Genomic DNA, 24826 nt, shown 5'->3' on the forward strand with positions numbered 1-24826 from the left:
CTTTCCTCCTCATATTTTATAAAAAAAAACAAATGGAAATAAAACCAGTAAATTAAAAAAAATAATAAATAACGTGAAGAAGAAACAAAATCTTTTCAAAATAATCTAAAATGTGAGATCAGGTCACTTAGTACCTGTACAGGTTTGATCCAGTCCGACTGAAGGGAAGGACTTTTACTCCATCGTGGGGAGAAAGCTTATCTCACTGTCACTGTGATCAGGAGCATGCCCATGGCTCTGAAGAAAGGTGGCCTGGTAATCAGATTCTCAAAGAGAGAAGGTCTTTACTGAGTGAATGGTGGAAAAATAGGGCTGAGTCCTGTGTATTCTTTACCCTGACCTTGTTAAATCCTTTGTTTTTGATTTTGTGAAATTAAATATTTCCTTATTCCTGAAGCCAGTTTGAATTGTTTTTCTCTTAACTAACACAGGATATCAATATGTATGTATCATTTTATATACTGTCAGACTAATATTTGTGCCTTCAGTTCTACATGTTAATTTGCAACTAATTCCAAGTCCTGTGTGTATATATTTAACAATGCTTGTTAGTCACACAAATTCAAAATGCAAACAGGAATTTTAAAATAATGGACTAAAGGAGAAAACTGTTTTCCTTCCAGTATTTAGAAATAAACAAGTGTGGTATAAATTATGCATTATATACAGTCATGTGTATATAATATACTCCGGGGGGAGGAATAAATTTACCCTCAAGTTTCTTCTGGCTGTTGTAATAATTAAATAGACACCAGACAGATTAGCAAGACAAAATAACCAAATTTAATATTTACATATGTACGGGAATCCCACATGCATGAGAAAATCAGAGACTCCACATGCAGGGAAAGGTTTAGAAATAGAAAGGAACATGGATATATAAACCATCCTGAGCTAGGGCTGAGGTAAGGTGCCTTGGGGCCTTCAAAGGGTCATTCATTGAAGGATTATAAGAACAGCAGATTCTTAGTAAATAGAAGTTTCTCTTGCCCTATAGATTCGTCAAAAGAGGATAGAGTTGCCTTTAGCTTAAAACCATCTGCGTACCTCAGAGGCACATCTTGGGGGTGATTTTTTTCTGGACCTCCACAATACAATATAATAATTAACAATGTACTATATTAGTATACTATATAATATACAATTATCTATTGTAATACATACTCATACATGATTCATGGGCTGATTGACTATTACTAATAATTTTAGTTTTAAAACATATTTTCAGTATTTTTATTATGATTATTTAAAAATAATCTTTATCAATACAACCCTGAAGTTGCTAAATAATATGATATATATAAAAAAAGTAAAAGTATCAACAGTAAAGAACACCACAAGTATACAAAGTCAACGTAACCTAAATGTTACATTTCCAAGGTATGATTTATAAATTAATATACTAAATATATCCCTTGGAAAGCTTTTTAAAATTGGTCTGCCTGGTGATGTGTTCTTTGAGAGTAGGGTGAAGTAAATCTGCTTTCTATTTAAAATTGTCACTTTTCCTTGGCTGAGTAGGCAAATGGTTATTTGTGAAGCTGAACTGAGCCATAATTTTCTTGCCAGAGGAATAAGTTGGTACTGGGTGGCTGATACCCTTTGCTTCTTATGTTTTTGACCCCTGTGTTGTCAGCAGACTCATTGAGTTTTGTGTATCAGTTTGTATCTTTTTTTCAAAGTTACATAACCTTATTTTTCTGGTACATGTTAATTGAAGAAATTCTTGTAATATTTCACCTGAGTTTTTTCTGTGGTATATTTAGAACGAACATTTTATATAAAATTAAAAGGGGTGGGCTGGAATGCACACATTTTGACTGTTTATCATCAAAGAATAATCAGAAAGATGTTGATTTATGGAAATGTTGCGATGTTAATTACCATTGAAGATGGATAATGAGTAGCTGAAGAGATGTTGCTCAGATGACCTTGTTGGCTCACCTTTGATGAACAGCTTAATCGGTGGTTACAGTGCTGGATGATATGCACAGAAAATGAAAGTGTTTGAAATTCAGTCACATCTTCCAATTAATAGAACATTAAGTAATTAATCATGCAGAGGAGGGAAAAAGGTCATGGCTACTTTATTTTTGCCAAATGTAACTTGTGTTTAGTCCTCATTGATGGTGAAAGAAAGCACCCACGTGTATATTCTTCTTTACTGGTATCTTTTTACAAAACATATACTGTTTTTCCCCCCATTTTCCTTCTGATATTCCTTTAAAATGCTCACTGACTATTATCTATTCATAAACTGGAAAAGAGACATTTAGATTTATCCTATTAAAATTTAATGAGTGATCCATTTGTCTTCAAATAAATTGTCAGACATGCTTACTTTTCTCATTTATGAACAAAAATAAACCTCAAATATGTGACAATCCTAAAGTAAGAAGGCAGGGTCTCTAATGCAACTTGTTGTTGAATTACTGAACTCTATAAAGTACTTGGGCATTGTTAATTGACTTCGTTTTATTGACTTTTTTGGACTGGAAAAATAAAGAAGAAAGGCAGAGTCAATAAATAGATTAGAATAAAAGAACAATGAAGATGAGTAGAAGAAAAGAATAGAGAAACAAAAAAACTATTTGTCCTCGTTTGAAGACATAATGCCATTGACTGTTCTTCAGCAGTTCCTACCCCCCCCCCCCCCACACACTTATCTTTGTCAAGTGACAAATGATGGTGGCTGAAAGGCCTGCTAAGTATGTTTAAAATAGCATGCAAAACAATGAGTATATCCTAATAGCCAAAAAACATATGAAAATGTGAGCATATACTCAACTCAGTCATCAAGGACATGCAAATTAAAACCACAACGAGAAATGACTACACACTAAGCAGATGAAGATCAAAATTTCAAGTGTGGCTGAGAGTACGGAGCAAGTGAAGCTCTCATCTACTACTGGTCTGAGTCTAAATCTGCACAACCACTTTGTTCAAATTAATGACCCAGCAAACCCATTCTCTAGTATAAACCCAGCAGAAATGAGTACACGTGTTCTACAAACTATAGGTACAAGAATGTTTACAGCACCAATATTCATAAGTCTCAAATGGGAAACAATTCAAATGTCTATCAATAGTGCAATGGATAAATAAATAGTGATATATGCATATAATGGAATATATTGTAAGTGAACAAACTATTACTGTATATAATATGGGTGAATTTCACAAACATAATTTTAAAGAAACTAGACAAAAGGATATGTACTGTATTTCATTTATATGAATTTCAAAAAGAGGCAAAACTAATAGGTATTAGAAATCAGGCTATTGTTTATCTGCAGAAAGGGCTGTCGGTGGCAGATGGTTAGTGCTTAGAAGGTGAAGGTAGCTTCTGGATGTTAACAGTATTCTATTTTTTGATCTGGGTTGTATTTGCACATGTATGCTCAAACTGAGCTATACATTTGTGAGTTGTGTACTTTTCTATGTGTATCTTATCTGTTTATAAAAATTGACAAAAACTAAAGTGGAATAAAGCCAGTGCTTACAGGGATGCTATGGGAACTAAACTAATAATTTAAAAAGTTATGGATTAGAATACAAGATATGTAATAGGAGACCTCAAATGGACTCAAACTCTTTTCCCCACCAACTTGGGCCCCTTCCTCCCACTCAAAGATACTGTATTTTTTGACATCTCTGGGTTTTTGTATGTTCTCCTCCCTCGGCATAGACAGTTGTCTGCCCACTTATCCACCCACCAAACTTACCCATTTTTACTATGTCTAGTTAAATTTCATCTTGTTTGGGAAGATTTTCCTGATTGGCTTGGAGCTCATATATATATTTCTTCTATCCTCATATCCAAATATGCTCCGCAGTGTACTTTGTACGTATTTCAATTGTAGCTATTATAATATCATTTATGCCCTTCTTTTCACTAAACTATCAGGTCCTTATGAGCACAAACCATATTTTTCATCTCTGATTTCCTAAGACACTATTTTACTTAGGTAAAAATGTCAACTTATGTAATGAGGTCTAACATATTTTGGTTAGGGGTTAAACCAAAATATCATTTTCTTTCTCTTTCCTAGATAATTGAACAAAAATACCCTGTTCCCCAAGCATTATATTCAGTTTATATTTTAATATAATTAGAACACCATCATATAATTATTAATATTTAGCTTTTGCCTCATAAATGATTTCACCTATTTATTTTGGACATAATTTTAAATGTTATTTATACTACCAGGAATGAACTCCTTTTTAGTCTCTCTCTCTCTCTCTCTCTCTCTCTCTCTCTCTCTCTCTCTCTCTCTCTCTCTCTCATCAAATTAATTCAGTCTTCTCAGAAGTCTGGTATATAAACAAACAAAGCCACAGAGAAAGAGAGATGTTGCATAGAACTAGAAATTGTTTTTTATCTCAAATACATGTGTTTATGACCTTGTTTGTCAGACATTCTTTTATACTTATGACCTCATGAAACAAATTCATTTGACCACTTATCATATGTTCTGTCCTAGATCTGAGAGTAGGGATTATGATTGATAGCTCAATACATTTATGTTCTACTGTAATTATAACTGCTTTTACTTTTTAACAGGTTAAGAAATCTTCCTTTATTTTAAAATGTTACTTTTAGAACTAAGACTCTTATTTATTTATTTTTTTCTTCTTCTCAGAGTTTAAACATGAGTTATTAGCCAGGTTGTTAAAATAGGCTTGCCTTCTTCAAATATTTATTTGGAGAGACTAAATGTGTTTATGTATTCAATGGGGACTGTACATGAGTCACATGATTTTGTGCCTGGATTTCTTCTGATACTGTGATATACTGAAAGTCAAATAAAACATTGTTGTCCACGTGATTCATATAATACTTTTTATAGGTTATGCTATTTTAGCTAAGTTTTCTAAGTAATGATACTGGTGTCCTAGTTTTATAAGAGAAGACTTAGTCATAATGTATTAAACAATATTATATGTGCAGTGTATCACATTTTAATACCCCTGAGGGGACATTTCAAGGGAGTTTTTCTGCTAACTTACCATTTCTTACCCATAGTCAATCTCTCTGGGAACCTTAATTACTCATTAAAATGAGTGGATCACTTTGTATAATATTTCCATCACCGTATTATTGACAATATAAAACAGGTTTCTACAAGGTCATAGCTGCCAAGATCTTACACATCTGAACTAATATAATTATTTCACAGAAAATCTACCAGAGGCAACCATGGCAGAAAGTGGTAGAATAAAGTTATGTGCATATAGTGTTGGTAAAGAGATACTGAGTTGCAATGCAGTGTTATGCCTAGTTTTGTTTGTGTTAGAAGACAGAGCAAATCAGGCCAAAATAGTGGTTTATTTCCTTTTTGTCATCCAGTTATTATTGTCTGAATATGGTCAGAGAGTATAAGTGTGAACCTGTGCAGTTGTCCTAAGGACAACTGAGAGATGGGTGTTAGTGGAGGATAGCAAAGTGAGACAAGGAGGAGAGAGGGGGGAAGAATAAGATAATAGCTTAACATCAGTTCATTAACACAGCTGTTAAACATCTAGAGATGTAAGACTCCAAGGGACAGTTTGAAAATAATGTTTTGGTGAACACTCAACACTTTTAGACAAACGTCTCTGAGATTAAGGCACTTGCTACGATTAGCTATGACTTACGTGGCTCATTTACTGAGTTTTACTATACCAGGGACATGATATATATTTTTCAATCCTCACATGAAACCTACAAAATTAGTGACATTTCAGAGACAAACAGAGTGAGCAACTTCCTTCAAGCCTACCCAAGAATGGGATTTGAGCTTACGTCTGTCCGTTTGAGATGTCGGAATTACTCTTGACACGTATCATCCTGCTTTTTCCTTGACGTGGTGATGGACATTTAAATCCACTACATAACCAGCTGTATGTTACATTCAATTCACAATGATTTTCTACTGCTTCATAGGAAATTCTATTTCTTTTCAAAATTTAAAAGCTTTAAATGACTGTCTCTTAAGCTTCACATGGAATGGAATCTGAGTCTTGCTGTTGTTTGGAATTGCTTCTGCATGTCAGGGTTTCCTCCATGATATCCTCACCCCCCTGGGAAATACTTGTCCTTTCTTTGATTTACCTGTCTTCTATTTTTGGTTATTTGATGAACACTTGCTGCGTGTCTGCCTAAGCAAACCTTTAGAAACACATATATTATCTGTTCTCTCCTTAGAGCATGTGTGGTAGAAAAATTCATGGACTAAAGGACTCTGACTAAGTTTAGGGTTTGAAAATAATTTTAAGACTTTGTTTGCAGTGCGGTGTTTTAGGACTAGAATTACGGGCTTATTTCAATGTGTTCTTCCAAACCATATTATCATGTGTCTGTTGGTGATTTTGCCCTCAGCACAGAGAAGATAGTTTACCACATTTGAGTTGCTGATTAAAAACAGTGGGAGCTGGAGGCAGTGAAGGGTCACAGAGTGAAAGGCTGTAATGGACCCCGTGAAAGGTGAGCCACTTCACGAAGGCTGGTTTTTAATGTAAGGGTTATTACCCTTGTGGACATAAATGCAGCATGAAGAATGTCTAAATTACAGTGGACAGAAACGGCATGCTGAGACAGGAGTATTTTCCTGGTATTTTAGGTACATAATGCATCTAAGTTAGATATGTCCCAATATATCTCAGGGGAAAAACAGCCTCGTATTAAAAAAAGAAAAAAATAATAATATTGATGCCAGTTGTAGAGAACTTCCAACCTCCTAAATGAATTGAGGATAAGAATACAGAGTAATTTCAAAGCCTATACAGTCACCTTTAATGTTTACATTAAAATCAATATATAGTCCAAAGAAACTAAATTACTTTTCCTTGTGGGGAATGCAGGGGAAAAGTACAGTTATGACCTTACAAGTTTCCTCTCCAAAAATAAACTTGCTTCATGATGGCTAAACAGCTCTTTTAGACATTCACAGTTTAAAAGCTTATTATCTTTAAAATGCAAGAATAAGCTAAGAAATAAAATGTACAAGAAAGCAGTTAAAGGCGAGTGGTTAAATTAGGAATTATGTAAAACTTTGTGATGTTAATTATTTCATATAGTTAATGTGAAAAATATAGAGTCTGCTTATATATTTAATTATCATTACATTAAAAAATGCTTTTAAAATACTGAAAGAATGTCAGTTATCAGATCTAATTTCTGCTGAGAGTATTGTATGTTGTACAGGACTCTTAACCCACCCAAAAGAGGAAATTCTTGATTGAGAAATGTTTTCCAACCCAAAGTGAATGTTTTATGTATTTAGAGCACATAACAACTTAGAAATGCCAGCAGCAACATAGATAAAATCTTCACCTAGGGACATAGATTAAAAAGGTATGCTGACTTGCTTCTTGTAGTTTATAAGAATAAAATTAAACAGGACAAATTTCATCAAGTTGATTATGTGTTTCTGTACCTCCTCCCTTCCCACCAGTTTTTAAATAGTTGGCGAATTAAATGGGAAAGGGAAGTGGCAAATTTGGTCATTCAAAACTTATATTTTGAGTGTGCGATTTTTATCCTAGCCAGGTTAGACTTATAGGATATTTTTAAAAAAATGCTTTTCTGACCATTTATATCTAATCCCAGGTATTTTTTAAATATGTCATTTAGCTTAATTTTTGTAAAAGCCCTTTAAGGTATGTATTAACCTCATTCTGTTAGATGAGGGAACTGAGGTTTAGAGAGGTTAAGTCAATTGCCAGTGGTTTCGTATCTTGGGAAAGTCAAGGCTAGGAATCCAAGTGTGTAGAGATACAGGAGAAAGATCTGATTTTTGAATGCCATATAAGCAAGTGTCAGTTGAGATCCTTCTTCAGAGGCAGCAGAAAAAAGCTTCAGGGCTGACTTGGAAATGTGGAAAAAGTTGTATGTCATGTTTTCTCCAGCAAAAGTAATGGGAAGCCCAATTCAAAATGTCTTTAAACCACAAGGAGAGCTGCTTTCACATAACAAGAGGTCCAGGATTGGCTAATTAAGTGGCTCAGTGATGTCCTCCAGGACCCAGGTTCTTCTGTCTCTATGCTCCTCCATTCAGAAAGGTTATCTTTTTACGTCACACTAAGTCCTCTCATGGGTTTAAGATCTGCAGGTATTTTAGATATTAAATAAAGACACGAAGAAAAACAGGTTGTCTCTTCATTATAACTGTGTTTTTGTTTTTGTTTTTTTAAATAAACCTAAAGAACTTTCCTGAGGTGCCCATCAGCAGACTTTTTGCATAATCGGCCAAAATTATGTCATGTATCCATTACTAAAACCATCTGTGATAGGGAGAATAAGACATGGTTGGCTTATACTTCCAGGCTCACTCTCCTCCCCCAGTTGGAGCCGAGGTTGAGGCTTTCCTGGGTACACATGACCAACCAGATTTACTGGAATAAGGATGCAGTGGATATTGGGTTGGTAAACAACAGTGCCTGCTGTAGAACTATTTGATGCATATATGGCAGCATAGATCTGTGGCTAGAATATAGAAGCTGTGATAGTTGGAAGAGTAGACAAATAAAGCATTTTTAGAGTGGCACTGAATTGCCGAATGTATTGTCAGCCTAGTGTCAGTTTTTTCTTGATTTCAAAGCATTTACTACATGTGTAACTTGACAAGTAGGAAATCTTCCTGTCCTTAATACATTTATTTTAGCTTTCTAACCTGCAATTGTTACTCTTGAGAATTTTTGTATCCTCTCTTGTTTTCCTCCTGAGTTTTATCACAGAAGAAATAAGGTATTATACTTTATAAAAAACCTCAAAACCTGAAAATGAGCCAAGTGTTTTATATATATATATATATATATATATATATATATATATATATATATATATATATATATGGACACATGCTAAAGGTATGTTTAATTCATTATTGAGGGCAACTGGTAAGATGATAAGACTGGTTCAAAAGATTATAGGAACAAGGGAAGTGGGGAAGTGTTTATAGTCATTGAAAGGAAGAATATTGGAATACGATTCCTCATTTTATACTAAATAGTTTAATGGCAATTAAATGAAAACCTTGGAGATTACTAACAGACAGAAGTCATTTGGTTCTCTACTGGACATAATTTATTTGCATTATTATTATTATGTAAGTATCATTTGTATTGCCATACGTTTTTTTTAATTAACATCTTCTCAGATTTATAAAAAATGTTAATCAACAATAAAAAGGTACTCAAAAATACATACTCTTAAAGAATTAGCTAATCCTTGGGTAAAGGATATTCAGTTATTCTTTTGCCTAGTTCCAAGTTTCTAACTTTTCCCCCTTTAACAGTTCCCCGTTATGATCATAAATAATTTCCAAGGATAATTCTTGTTGAAAACAATCAAAAAAGATGGTTTCATGTTGTTTTGGTCTGCTTCATTTACACAAGTACAGCAAGACGTATTTATTAATGAATATAAACCTTGCAGTAGAATCCAAATATCTAGTGCCACACAGTGTTAAACAACTAGTAAGGGCAGAAAATTAAACTTTTGTTTGGAGATTTTATTAGAAATCTAATATTTTTAAAAAAATAACTTCTATCATTCTAAAAATTGAAATCTCCTTGCTTTTTATTCAGAAGCTTAGAAAACATGCTCAAATTGTTTATCTCCAGGAGGTATCACTTGAAGTATCTTTAAATGTGGTTGGATTCCTTTCTCCTTTCTCAACTCAGCTGAGATTCCTAGCCTGCCTGGAATTGAACTTCCTCTAAAGCTGGGAATTTACACATGTGACCAAAGAGCAGACCTGATTACTGGGAGAGTTTTGTAGGCATCATTAGCCCACATATGCAATATAGCCTTTGCCCCTTTGGAAGGCTTATCACTTACATTTCAGTAAAAGTAATTAAATATAACGCTCCGTAAAATACAAACAGTTTGGTTGCACTGGTTGATTTATTGAATTACATTCTGGTATAAAGAAGGGCAGATTCTTCTTGTACTTCTCTAGTTAACTACTTTGCCATTAAAAGTATTGGAACAGAAAAAGAATGTAGTCTTGAATTTCTGAGGGGTCAGTGGAAACAAGGTATCATTGAAGGTTCTATTAAAGTATGGATTAGAGATCAAGAAATGAAGAGCTTTATCATATACCAATCAGAAAAATGGAATATTGGAAATGTACCAATAGTCTTCCAAACAAATGATTCTAATTAGATCCCCCTCGTTGTTCTTTATTATACTTAGCTAATTTGCGGTCTCTTGAATTTTGGGATTACAGTCTGTTTCCGGAAGGTATCAGCCCTGGAAATTCTGACTCTGTGCCTTGGTGCATTTTGGCTGATGTGTAAGTTGATCAGCAGTGAAATCTGTAGACATGAGACTGGTCTTTGAAGTCATCATAGTTAGAAGTATCTGGTCCAGTCCTTTCTACTGAGGCCATTAGACAAGGACCTAATTTCTAGAGCCTGTGGCTTATAGGAGACCCTTTAGGTAAACTATGGAAGGAATGCAGCCACAGCTGGCTGATAAAACTGAATTGTTGTGATTATTACAGTAATAAGAACTATCTGAGAGGAGAAAAGTTTGTCTGGGTACTGAACTTGACTTTTTCTTAAAGATTTGGTTATTGTTTCCCATAAGGGTAAGGCAATATGGACATTGAGGGTATTAACAAATCTCAGGTTCTTCCTGTACCTTGTATTGTCTTGGGCACGTATTTTATTTTAATAACATTTACCTGAAGAACATTAATATACAGAAGGTTGAACTTTTTTGATTTGAAGCTCTGACGATGCAACCCTTACAATAAATGTTGAGCTAGTTAAAAATAAAAACTTAATTATTTTTAGTTTGCCTGGTCTCATAAAGGTGTCATAAGGTGGAGGAAAAACAAAAAAGTTGTGGTTGTCCACAGCCCTACAGAAAATTCTGAAGTTTATAAGAAAAGGCTTCTTGAAATTTTAATTTTTATAAATTTAGAGTCTTATCAGATAGGCAGAATCAAAAGCACTATTGCTTTTGGTTAGTCACTTGTCTAAGATAGTAACATTGATGCCCTTGAACAAGGAATAATATCAATATTTTAATATTGCTAATATTAATATTTTATTATAATAGCAATTGTATTACATTAGCTGCAATTATATTTAGTATTTTAAATAATCAAAACCATAATAAAAGTAACTCAATGCACAAAAAATTGTTCTGAAGAGATAAAAAATCCCTGCTCAAATTAGACAGAAAGGTTAGGAATAATTTTTACAACCTCTTATTAAGAGGGTATTGAAATTACTAAGATCAATTTGTTATTTTAACAGAAGGAAAACATAATTCCAGTCTAAAATTAATGTAACATTTGGCAGTAAAAGCTTTAAAAAACTTAAAACAAAGAGTATTAAAACCAAGCCAACTTTGACAAGTTTTAACACAGTTCATCGCTTCTTTTCAAGGCTTATTATTTGCGGGATTATACTCCAAGATAAATAAATTTCTCTCTGCAAATTTGTTACAATTTCTTATATCCATTGAAGTTTTGTCTTTGCCAAGTTTCTCCCACATTCTGAAACAATCATACACCTCCCCACCCCCCTTTAATTCAAAATTACTCTTTCTTCCCTGGCACCTATTTAATAGGTCACCATTTAGTTTACAGGCATCTTCCACTTAATGTCAGAAGTCTTTTTCTGAAAATCATATTCCTGTGTGAAATGCTAACAAAGTGTCAATTTCCTATTATTTTAAATATTATAGTGTGTTAAATTTAAACAAAACATCCAACTAGATAGTAAAAATGTAACTAAAACACAGCATACACAATCTACTTTCAAAGTAAGTGGCGTAAACTTAAAGCATTTTTTTCTGATCCAAACAATGTGATCTAAATAATTAAATTTATTACAAAGTTGCTTTGTATGGAATACATTGCTTTGTATTCATTATATCCTGAACACATATCATTTGTAATCACTTTGAGCCTTTCAAAATATGTACACAAATCTGATGTTTTACGAATCGTATATGAATATAACTCACAACTCTTTCTATGCAGTTTTATTTATATATTATATTGAGTTTTTGAGCCACAAATAAAAAATATTTTCTCCGAAAAATTATTGACCAAAAGTCTTTGTATTGAGAGATATTTCTACTAAGTTGGGTATCAAGCCAAAAATCACTATGTTGATAAAAAAGTTAACAAGGGAAACATTTCTTAGGATACACCTGTGTATGGAAAATATCAATTAGAAATTTGACAGAAACTGGTTGTCAGGAGAAAGTTATTTAATGAGAAAGAATAATATTTTAAAAATAAAAAAAATTAATTTGAAATTCTCGATTTAATTGTTGTTAAGGAGTATACCTATTAGGGTATAAATATACTTCTAAATTTGTAGCTACTGAAACAAATTATCTTTTTCTGAAGTCTTCAGCAGTATTGAAAGATGATATTTCATGTTATGTCTCACAGTTTGGCTGGCTATTGAAAATACAGCTGTGACAGTAAAACCTTGTTTTATGTGATAGATACTGATTCTGATTCCTCCCAACCCCCCACTGGATTACTCAGGTAGATTGATTGCCAGTGAAATCAAGAAAGAGAATCTCCTTAATTTGGTGGAGGGGATTGTTTCCTCTGTTCTCTTTTATACAAAACTAAAATCAAGGAACACAATAAGGCAGTGGGAAGAGCTGACTATTGCTGTTATATGTCATATACCTCATTATAAAGTCCAGGTTTTTCTCAACTTACAATGTTTGTATAAACCCTTTGTACTGAACCCCATTTTAAAAAATAGAGCAGAGTTCATGTTCCTCTCTCATTTATGCAGGCCGAGCAATTTTTCACTAGTCCAATGGCAGCAGTCCAAAAGTTATTTGGAATTTTAAATGCTCTGTATCTGTCTTTAGTAAGTAGACACCTTAAGACCCCAAAGTGTCATTAGACTGGAATGAACAAAGAGAAATGAGTGGTCAACAAAAATGTTTTATAATTTTCAGATGGGTTTTCTTTATGCTGTTTTAAAATATTTAATGTCTGTTTTTTATGGACTCTTGACTATACCTGGTAATACTACAATACTATACTGTAATAATAATAGTGTACCATAATAAAAGACGTGTTCCTTTGTGCTGAATTTTCCTTGTATTTTGACACAAAAGCCCCTAATTTAGTATATCATATAAATCATTTCTGTAGTAGCACCAAAATAGCACCATTAGCATCACCCAAATGAGTTTTCATTAATCTGCAAGACTCTTTAGAGCTGACCTCTAGTATAACCTTTCATTATACAAATAAAATTCTGTTGAGGTAGGTAACTGACACAGAAATCACAGTAACCTGAATTCAAATCCAGGTTCTATTGCTTGCAATTTGATTGTAATACATAACTTTCTAAGCTTCCATTTTCTCATCAGTAAATTGAGAATAATTAGATTTCTCTTTCTCTCAGTTTTGTTGTATCAGTGAAAGGAAATAATGTCTGTGCAGCATCTGGTGATATCTAGAACGTAGTTGATGTTTAGTATTACTTTTCTCCTTCCTTCTGGCCCAAGGTGCCATGGCTGGTTAGTAATCTCATTAATCTGTAAGAAATTGATTTGGATTCCTTTCACTTACTTTCTTAGCAAGGAATAAATTGCATTTCCCCATTACAATTTTTCAGCAACTCATTAGGAATTATTTTATGTCCAATTCACAAAATTACCTTTCCTACATAATTGTTCACTGAAGGCAGGTGCTTTGCACTATGACACATAATGATACCTGAAAATGATTTCCACAGAAAGTACTGCAAATCAACTTGAACTTTTCAAAATATTATTCTTTAGAGAGATAGGATATTTAAGACATGAAAATAATTTGGGAAAAGGTTTATTATTTCTCAACTCTTTTTTATTAGTTTCAGGTGTACAAAGCAATGTAATAGTTAGACGTTTACGCACCTCACAAAGTGATAACCCCCCTCCCTCAAGCTACTACCCCATGACATCTCATATAGCTGTTACAATACCATTGACTATCTTTATTATGCTATACTCCACATTCTGTGACTATATATATATATATATATATATATATATATATATATATATATACATGTACATATATTTATTTAATTATAGTTGACATACAGTATTATTCTACTTCAACTCCAGTTGTACAGCACGCTGGTCAGGCATCTACACAGTCTATGAAGTGATCCCCTTGATAAGTCCAGTGCCCATCTGGCACCTTACATGATCTTTACAACATTGTTGATTATATTCCCCATTCTGTATTTCATATCCCCATGACTATATTGGGTCTACTAAGTTGCGCTTTCTAATCTCTTCACCTTCTTCCCCATCCCCTCCCCTCTCCCATCCAGCAACCAATCTTTTTTTTTTCTGTCCTATATCTCTGAGGTTATTTCTGTTTTGTTTGCTCATTTATTCTGTTCTTTAGAGTCCACATATAAGTGAGATTGTATGGTATTTGTCTTTCTCGGTCAGACTTATTTCACTTAGTGTAATATTCTGAAGATCCACCATGCTGTTACAAATAGTAAGATTTCATTCTTTTTTATGGCTGAGTATTACTCTATTGTATAAATGTACCACACTTTCTTTATCCAATCATCTGTCGATGGGCATTTTTGTTGTTTCCACATCTTGGCTATTGTGAATAGTGCTGCCATAAGCATAGGTGCAGTCACTATGGAAAACTGTATGGAAGTACCTCAAAAAATAGACAATGGAACTATCTGATGACCCAGCAATTCCACTCCTAGGTATGTATCCAAAGAAATCCAAAACACTAATCTGAAAAAAATTCTCATCTTTTTAAGACTGTTTTTACATAATTATTTTTCTATTTGGCTTCCTGAATTGCTTTGTGATCATTTTTATTTTAACATTTTAGAAATGAAATACTTCATTTTCCTTTGGATTTTACCTAATGTTGTAAGAAGCTGCAGCCTATAATGTCATAATGGACTAGGAAGAAGACATGAAACATTGAGAAATGGTTAAAAAAAAAAATATATATATATATATATATATATATATATATATATATATATATATATATATCCTTTTTTCAGAAATTGGAGATAAGTCTAGGTTGCTAGTTGTGAGTTTTTGTTCTTATGAAAAAATAGATTATGTTGGCTCTTCTTATGCCTTGGTTCCCTCTCTTGAGGAATGAAAGAAGGATAAGTTCAATTCCGTTTTGACATATCTATTTTCATATTGTGCTAATAATGAATTTTTATGGGTTGATGAGCCCTTTAAAATGGTAATATTGTATATGTATGTGTTCTTATGTATCTCTGTATAGGTATGTATTTGATTTTCCAGGAAAATACTAAGACACTGAATATCAGAAAGTCACCCAGAATAGCACAGAAACCTTTGGAGTCCCAAATTGGACTGCTCTCTAAAGCACAGTCCTCAGGGGAAGGTTGAATTTATAATGGGGGATGAAACTCCCACTTTGCTCATCTCCTGGTCTGAGATCTTGTCCTGATACAATCAAAGATGACGTCTCTGTATAAACTCTCTCCTGTGTGCTTTTAATTTCATCTTCACTACTTCAAAGAGAGTTAGTCATATCCAGAGTTTAAAGGATTTAAAATCTTTTATTTTCAAGGCATTTTTCTCTGAAGTTTTTTTTTCCTGTCAAGGATATGATTGTAGGTTGTTTCTGTTATTAGGTGAACCCATTGTTTAATGTTCTTTTTGCCACATGATGTTGGGATTAAAGTCCCATTTGTAGGGGTTTACATCCAGGATGACAGGATTTAGAAAGTCCTTCCCTACTTTTTCTCCCCTGTACTTACCTATCGTCCTTGGGAAAGCTTAGAGATGTATTACTTTGAACTTCATTGTATTCTTCATTTCCGGGAAGTCACTGTTGATTAGTCCACGTAAAGCCATAAGTAAAAACAAACAAATTACACAAGCACAGAAGCATCATTAAAAAACAAAATATTAAGACAGCAAATGTTATTAAACAACAAAATAAATATGAAGGGAGTTTCCTTGTCACTCTATGAAATGAATACCCTGAATTTCCAAAGCTTTTTCTCCCTGATCTAGATGAGTGTTCAAGAGGAACAGATGACTCACCCAGCAGTTTTCAAGAGTCTGAGAAGATCTACAACCTGTAAAGGCTTTGGTATTTTTGGGAGATAGACCCAATACCTTATGAAGAAAAGGAAGTCATTGAAGCATTATTTTAGTAAGAACTTATTATTTTGAAAGCTCAGGCTCCAGGTTCTAACACTTATGATTTGACATAAGTCCACATGATTTGGACAAATGGGTCTTCTCTTTTAAGGGAAAATCACGACATTAATAGTTGCCCTTTCTTTCCCAGAGGTTCATTGTAAAGACCAAAACCATACATGGTGTGAACATAGTTTGAAAACAGTGAAAGTGCATTGTAATAAACCCAACAAGTAACAAATGTATCATGCTGGTTATGTAAAGAATTTGACCATGTATCTTTAATTATTTCATGTCGTTTTACTAGCCAATACTTCAAAGAGAGTGAATTATATGGTTCATAGCAGTGCATTGTATAGCACTTAATTGACTCATAGTATGCTGTCCCACAACTGTAGGTAATAATGGCAAACTGGAGAAAGAGAGTAGGTATAAGAACCAGGTACACTAGAGTCTGTGGAAATAAAATGGCAGAAATAGGAGTTGACCAAGAGTTCCAAAGGGAATGGAGTAGAGTTTTTAGTTAGAAACTAAACAGACTAGTAAAAAAACATATGAAGGAGATGAGACAAGTGTTCGAGAATTAAGAACTATGTTTTATTCCTTTTTTTTTTTTTACCTAAAAATAACCTCTTAAGTTTATCCTCTAAGGTGATTTTAGCCATAACAAATAAATTATCATTTCATTCTGTTATTTTCCAATCTTGTTTGAACTTTACATTAGTGTAACAATGATCCTAGAATGGATGTAAAGGTAGAAGATAATTGTCATAGGTAAAAAATAGCATTAAAAAAGAAAATAGATGACACCAGGAAATGACAAAATGCTGCTCTGTAAAATTTTCACCAAAGAGAAATATATGTATAATTTATAATTATATATATAGCATATTTCACATGAAATTCTTTGGGTTTCTTTGAAAAAGAGAGATTCTACCTATACATTAATGTAATTATTTTGGATTCTAGTCTTTGTTTTCAGATTCTTGAAAGATATTTTTCTCAAGATTTCTTATTTATTTGTATGTTCAGTGGCAATTTTTGTCATGCTCATTTTTTTTCTGATTTTAAAACCTAGTGCTTGTGTAGTGTACAAAAATTTAAATGAATCAGAAAACCATAAAATTTGCACATCTCATAACCAAGAAAAACCCATTATCAATGTTTTCATGTAATTGCCCCTCCAGTGAGTCTATATTTATGTGTATAGAGTGTTTGTGTGTATATCTCTGTATATGTAAACGAGTATGTATGTTTATGTATGAAATCACGACCATGTAGCATTTAAAATTCTTCCCATTTTTTTGTTACTTAATACATTATTGGTATTTTCTCATCTTCCAAGATAATTTTGGGATGGTTAACAAAGATTCTTTATTATATAGAAGTGGCATGCATTTTTAAATATTTCTACAGTATTAGATATATATGTTTTCTTTACTTCTTTTTTCTGTCATTAATCCTGCGGTAAATATCCAAAACTTCTGTAGTTTATAGTTGTTATCTTTCAGGAGATTGGCTCAATAGGAACTACTCAGTCTTATCGAGAGGCAGAATATAACCTACATTTTATTTGTGTTTATTATATTTACTATGTAGTACATAAATGTAAAATATTCTTAATATATAAAATGAAATATATAAATGAAAGTAATATATAAATAAATGAAAGTAACTTTTAATTCATATTTATTAAAGTGCAACTTTCACTATATATACACATATATATGTATATATATATAGTTAATTTGTTTGATTTCCATAGGGATTTGTGAAGCTATAGATCCTAAAACGTATCCTGCTTCCACAGATTACATCTGAAGCATAATTCTTGACTCTGTGGGAGTTAAACTAAGCAAGAAACAAGTCTTTTTTTTTTTTTACATTAAGAAAGGAAGTTTTAATGTGTTTAAATATAACCTAATTTATATGCTTATAACAGTTCTGAAGTTGATTAAAGTCTGTAGACTGAATAAAAATTGCATGTAGTTCTCATTTTAGTTGACCTTCCATGTTAATTAGGACATTTTTTTCATTTATTTTGGGACTAAGTACATTTTCTTTGTCTAATCAACTTTGATTTTGATTTTTAGGCTTCTTCTTGCTTTAATAAAGTTGATCACTTTCAGATCCCTTTTAACTTTCCCTAAGACTTTGAATACCAAATAAAATTACTATGATCAAATTAATTTAGTCATTTCTAGTTGCCTATTACTTGACCAATTCATTTACTCATTCACTTAACAGATATTAATTTAATAGTGTACATGTCAGAAACTCTTCCAGGCACTTGGGATAAATTCATGAACAAAACAGACGAAATTTCTTACCCTCAAGGAGCTTATTTTCATGGTAAAAAAATAATAATAAAAAAAGTTAAATATACAGTGCTTCTTAGTGACACTGAGAACCCACACCCCCCCCCCCCCACCAAAAAAAAAGAGGAAGTTAGCCATTCAGATATCCAGAAGAAACGTATTCCAGTGAGAGGGATCAGTAAGTGGGAAGTCCCTGAAAGAGGAGGGCACCTGGCATTCGGGCAACAGTAACATGCCAGTTTGGTCCAAGGAGAGTGTGAGGGGTTGTAGTAGGAGATAAGGTCAGGGGAGTAATAGTGATTTATAGGGTTATCGACAGGACTTCACAAGGTTTTAAGTGCAGTGACTTGATTTGACGTGTTTCTTGACAGGGACAAACTTAATGCAAGATATAAAGAATAGACACTGGGATAGAGCGAGAGTAGAAACAGGGAGCCTAGTAAAGAACCTGCTGTGATAATCTAACTGAGAGAAGATTGTGACTTGGAACCAAAATATGATCCAAGGTGGTTATTAAATATTAGGGTTAATGGGTTTGGATGATAGATTGGATTCATGGTGTAAAGTACGAATAAAAAGTTTTGGTCTGAGTACATGGAAGGATGAAATAGACATGCACTGAGATGAGAATGTATGTGGGAGGAGTAGATGTTTGCAGAGGAAGAGGAGTTAGGTTTATTGATGTTAAATTTGCAATACCTATTTTATATCTAAGTCTGATATTTAGGAAAGAGAACTATTTGGGAACTCTTCAGTATATAGTTATTAAATATATTTGAAACCATGAAATTAGATGGGATCACAATGATATGTACAAATAGAGAACAGAAAGTTCCAAAGACTGAACCAAGCATTACTCCAATGTGTGGAGATCAAAGATGAGGAGAAATACACAAAGGAAACTAAACAGCAATGGCCTGTGTCATCAGACGAATATATACTGTGTTGACAAATATAGCAATAAATATTGAGAATGATGCAAGTGAACGCAGAGTAGAATAGAATTATAAAAAACCTTTCCACTTTCTGACTTGATCATTACAAGAAGAAAAATAATGTGAAATTAATATTAAAGTGTACACTGGAGAGATCCTGGAAAATCAGAAGTTGGGAACTATGTATTTATTTTGGGGGGTTATTATTTTTTTTATGTAGCAAGTGGGAAAAAAGTAAATATAATTAATTGCAACATATGATAAAAATAATAACACATACAGTAGGAATAATTTTGTTACTCAAGAGAATAACTACTTCTAGTACTGAGATTAAGGGGTACCCATAGGTAGGCAAAAGGTTTGTCTCATAAAGAGTCCTGATGGACTGATGGATAACGGAGAAGCCCGCATTCTAGATCACTATTCACAGATACATATTAATTGTAGAATAAATAATCTTTAATAATCTGTAATGGTATATTGCTATGGACATAATTTAAAATTTGAAACACTAGATCTAGAAGGAAAGATAATTTCAAGTAACAGTAATATTTTAAGGCAAATATGGAATGCTGGTTCTCAAAGATGGTGGCATTTTAGAGTAAGTGGATTTTCTTTATTTAGGACCAATGCCACACTCCCAGAAACTTTTAATTGTTTTGAGTTAGGTCCAGGGCATATATATTTATTTAAAGTCCCACAGGTGATTCCAATGTGCAACATCAGAATAATAAGCATTAAAATGATGGAATGCAAAAGCAAAGGAAGTGTATGTATGTGTTTTGTGTAAGCCATTTCTAGCACTTTGTGTTACAGTAGGTTATCCTGTTTTTGTTTAGAGATGTACCCGAGTGCCTGATTGATGTATAGGTACTGCACAGCAAAATGCGAATTGACACAGCTTTGTAAGGAATAAAGTCCAAGGCCTCAACCTTGAAATCATATTTAAGCATGCCATCATTTGATGAAAACTCGTAAAAATAACACATGAATACTAGAAGAAATCAAGTTGTTTGGATAGTAAAAAACCGTTGATACAAACTTATCATGGTGTGTCTTGTACACTTTGCTTTGACTTGGAAATACTAACTAAAAATATATTGGAATGTGTCCAGTCTTACATCAGAATTCCTGTCTAGAAATTACTTATTATTTTTGAAAATTTACAGTGTAGGGTGCATCCATATGGTGTTATGTACACACTCAACTTCACAGACACACATATGCCAGCGTCTATTCTGCTCATAATCTGGCAAAGAGGAATGAAAGAATTCAGGACACTGTCATACCAGAATGTCTTTGTAATGTACCAAGATGTTCTCTTTTGAGAACAGGGTAGTGGTGTATTCTATGTCCCATGGACTAGTCATTCATATCCAAGGGAAAGGTGGGAATCTTCAGAACGCAGCACATTTAACCTTAGTAACAGTGTGTGACAAGTTTCAACTTGTTTGGTGTAGCCAGTCAGTCATATGTGAGCTACAGTTGAGAGAAGGTGTGTTTTCAAGTGTGCCGTAAATCATCCTCCATTACGACATGCTCCATGTCACACATCACTTCTGATACAGTAATTTCTGTCAAATGAAAACATTACAGTGTCCTCCTCCACATTATTCACTGGTTCTGGTGCCCTTCGACTTTTAGCTCTTCCCCAAAGTCAAAATGACCATGATAGGTAAATGTTTTGAATCAATTCAGGACATTGAGGCAGCCACAATAGCGCAACTAAAGATACGAAAGAGGACTTACAGAACTGCTCCAGAAAGTGGCAAGAATGATGGGATAAGTGTGTTCAAAATGAAAGGGGAGAATTTTGAGGGGGATTAATGGCAATGTGTATTTCATTGTAATATTTTTTTTAAAATTTAGACATTCACCATACTTTTTGATCATGCCTCGTAGTACAGATAGTATCAAAACCTATTAAATGGATGTAATTAATAAAAACGAATTGGCAGGATAATTGTAAGGGGGAAGAATAGAAGACAAAGGAAGTGTTTTGAGTTTCTTGTTGATGGCGCTGATGGGAGTGGTAGAGTGGAAAAGCATGGTATAATTCATACACATCCCACTGTTTGTTTGTTCGGTTTCAATTCACTGAGTTGTTTGATTATAATGTACTTGTTTATATTGTGCTCTTGAAATGTTTTGGGTCAAAGGAAATCTTCCAACTGTTCAATTATACTGAAATGGTAAAATAATTGACCATGCCAACAAAGGGCAAAATGTGAAAACCCAATTTGTATTTATTAGCATGGGTGCTATTTCTTGGAACCAAATATTTAACATATTTCCAAGGCAAAAAGTCTTCAACTTAATACTGATGCTTATTGTCATACATCATGAGGTAATATTTTTATATTTAAAGTACTAAGTTGTAAGTTATTTTTAATGAGGTCAATTTTTTTTTTAATGTAGTAACAAAAGTCTAAAACTAATTTACAAAATGATGATTGTTTTTTGGTTGGGAATTTTATATAGAAATTTGGAATTTTATGTGATAATTTTGAATTTAAAACAAGTGTTTTTTTGAGGGGAAAACTTTCATCAGTAAACAATGTCCATTTAAGTAGGCTTTAAAATAGAAAAAATGCAAATTTGATACGATGAATGATTTTGATGTTAAAAAGGCACTACTTTGTGAATATTGCTATGCAAAACTACCTAAGATCCATAAAGATCTATAAAAGAGAAATATTTCTTTAGGAAATGAAAAAAAATTATATATATAGATATATATAGATATATATAGATATATATCTATATATCTATATATAGATATATAGATATATAGATATATAGATATATATATCTATATATATATATATATGGAGCAATAGCTTTGGGAACCCTGAGTTCTGTTCCCTGTTTTACTGTTAATTCCGTAGCTGTGAGCAACTAATTTAACCTTCCAAATCCTTTTCCTCATTTGGATAAAGAATGAGTAATACTTTCCAGCTATATCAATAACAGGGATGCCCTGGTGGACGATGGTGTTTATTTAGTACATTAAGCTCTGTAGGTGGGAAAGCAAGTACTAAAATATGAGCTCAAGCTTTTATCATTGAACTTTTGTTTTTAATGTTTATTTAAAAATATTTATTTTTGATCTATTATGTGCAAGGGATCAAATGACATGTCAACTCCAGTAGACTGTAAGATCCTGAAATGTGGATTTCCACTTTTTCTCCTTATTGTTTCCTGTCTGTTCAAGATCTGCTTTCAATTTTCTATGTGGGAATAATCAGCAAATGTTTACTTAGACCGTAAATTGGAATGATGTAGTCGTAAAAGTATTAAGACATGAATGTGGGTATGTGTGCATGTATGGGGGAGACAAACTGAATTAGGAGGGACTTTTGTTTTCAACAACAGATCTAAACTTTATTTGCCTCCCTAGTATTTCTTTTATTATTAAACTGTTTGCTTTTTGGTCAAATTTTCAGTCTCCTCATCAGTGCTTTTGTTTCATCCTGAGTTTTTTCTCCCAAGTTTGCATGCTTTGTTCCTCTTTAAAGATGTCAGCTTTAAAGGAAAGGAACTCATGTTCCCTGCTTTCTTCATATCTCCCATCATCAGAATAAAGTGCTCTGTCCTGGAATAGATTTCCTCACAAGAGTAGCCATAAAATAATCTTCAGAAACATGACATCCACATCTGGGTGGCATATGCCACACTTAAGTGTATTCTAAAATGTAAGAGAAGAGATATAAGCTAATTAAATTTTAAAGACTCTCTAAAGCTTGTTTTTTAAATTTATTAAATGTTCATAATTTATCCAACTTCTCAATAAATATACATTGCATTTGGAAGAATGTGATTTCTATAGTATAGGTTTATTAAAATTTAACCTACTGAATTTAATTCTTTGGACATGGAGTACAATTAGATTTCTCTTAAATATCCATGTCTATGTCAGGTATTGAAGGATGAAGAATAGTCTGTTTCACCCATAGGGTTTTATTTCACCTGGTGAAAGGCAAAATTAAATTTAGATTTATCAGACCACCATCTGATACATTTTGAATATCTTGTAAGATGTCTATCTATGCTGCTCTTATCTTTGAGGTTTTACTTAGCGAGATCAGTCTTTGAACCTTATTTACATATGGAACCTTTCATTTTCTCTTTAGAGCTCTTTGAAACTAAATTGTACTTTGGAAAAGAGCCTACTCTCTAAAATCATTATTATAGCTCTTCTGAAAACTGCATCTCTTCTTTGGGAATACAGAAGTAGGAAAGGATTCAGTGAAACTTTAGTCAGGAGTGGTAGGGCAGTGAGGAGGCAAAATTATATAAATGTACCTTTAGGATAACTTTTTTCCTTTCGTGAAATGCCTACTGTATTTTAAAGGCAGAAAGGTTGACTTGTGAAGTGGTGGTGGAATTTAAATTGCATGCAAACCAAGTCTCTTTAAAAGAAAGTGAATTCAGTCCACTGTGCAGTTTAGCTCTTTGCTGGTTTTTGTTCTTTTAGAAAGATGTGAAGAGTTTTATTCTTATATATTCTCTGAATAATGGAAAGATTTTCTGGTACCTGAATTTTAAAAACTATTATTATGGTCTATAATCTCACAGTACTTTGGAACTGGGGAGTATTTTAAAAATCTAGCCCAACTTCTTTATTTTACAGATATGAAAACTCAGTACCAGAGAATTTTAAGTAATAGTGAACAGCACAGAGCTACAAAAGAGTTAGGTTATAATCAGGGTGGCTTGTCCCTTACTCTGGTCCTTTGCCCGTAAAGAGTTAAGGTAAATGACTCAGATACTCCTCATTCCAGTTAGTAGAAATCTTGGGTTAGTAACACTTACTTTGTGTTATAAACAAATTGGAAGTAACTTGAAAAGAATGGCAAAGCATCACTGGGGGAAAATCAAAGTATTACTCAAAGGAAGCTGCAACTAGTCAGAGGAAGCAAAAAGTGAAGACAGGATTTTGCTCATTGGCTTTATTACAGATTTGCTGCATTTAGATTTTCTTTTTTACCAGAAGAGTTAATTGTTAAGATACCTCTCTTTTTATTGGAATTGCTCTTACATTAATTGATTTTGTTTTATTCGCTTAAAAAGAGTAAGTGCGGATCATGGCCCTGTCCCTTTCCTTACATCTCAGATCTTCCTTCAATTTATTTTCTCTGCTCTCTATCACCCTAATTTGAGTTATTCTCTCCTGCAGTCTCTGCTTCCTATTTTCTCTCCCTACCTTCAATACCCTTCCTTTTTCATGTCTAAATTTCAGCGAGATCGATTTTATAATTTCCTGACATCTGTCGATCTAACCCCAGTGATTTATAAAATAAGCGCAACAATTTTGGAATGAGATGACATCTATGAATTTTGCATTACTATTGATTGTGGAAGTGGGGAAGGCTATGTATGCACATTAGAGTCAAGTCTTAAAAATTAGGTACTGGTTTCGC

The 24826-nt window shown here is 33.1% G+C and overlaps 1 protein-coding gene across 20 annotated transcripts in view; it reads left to right on the forward strand.

Annotated features, from left to right (window-relative positions):
- PTPRK (protein tyrosine phosphatase receptor type K) overlaps positions 1-24826 on the forward strand; it is a 511921-nt gene that overhangs the window by 123560 nt on the left and 363535 nt on the right. The window lies entirely within an intron of this gene.

This window comes from Rhinolophus hipposideros (genome assembly GCF_964194185.1).
Source record: "Rhinolophus hipposideros genome assembly, chromosome: 3".
Classification (NCBI taxonomy): domain Eukaryota; kingdom Metazoa; phylum Chordata; class Mammalia; order Chiroptera; family Rhinolophidae; genus Rhinolophus; species Rhinolophus hipposideros.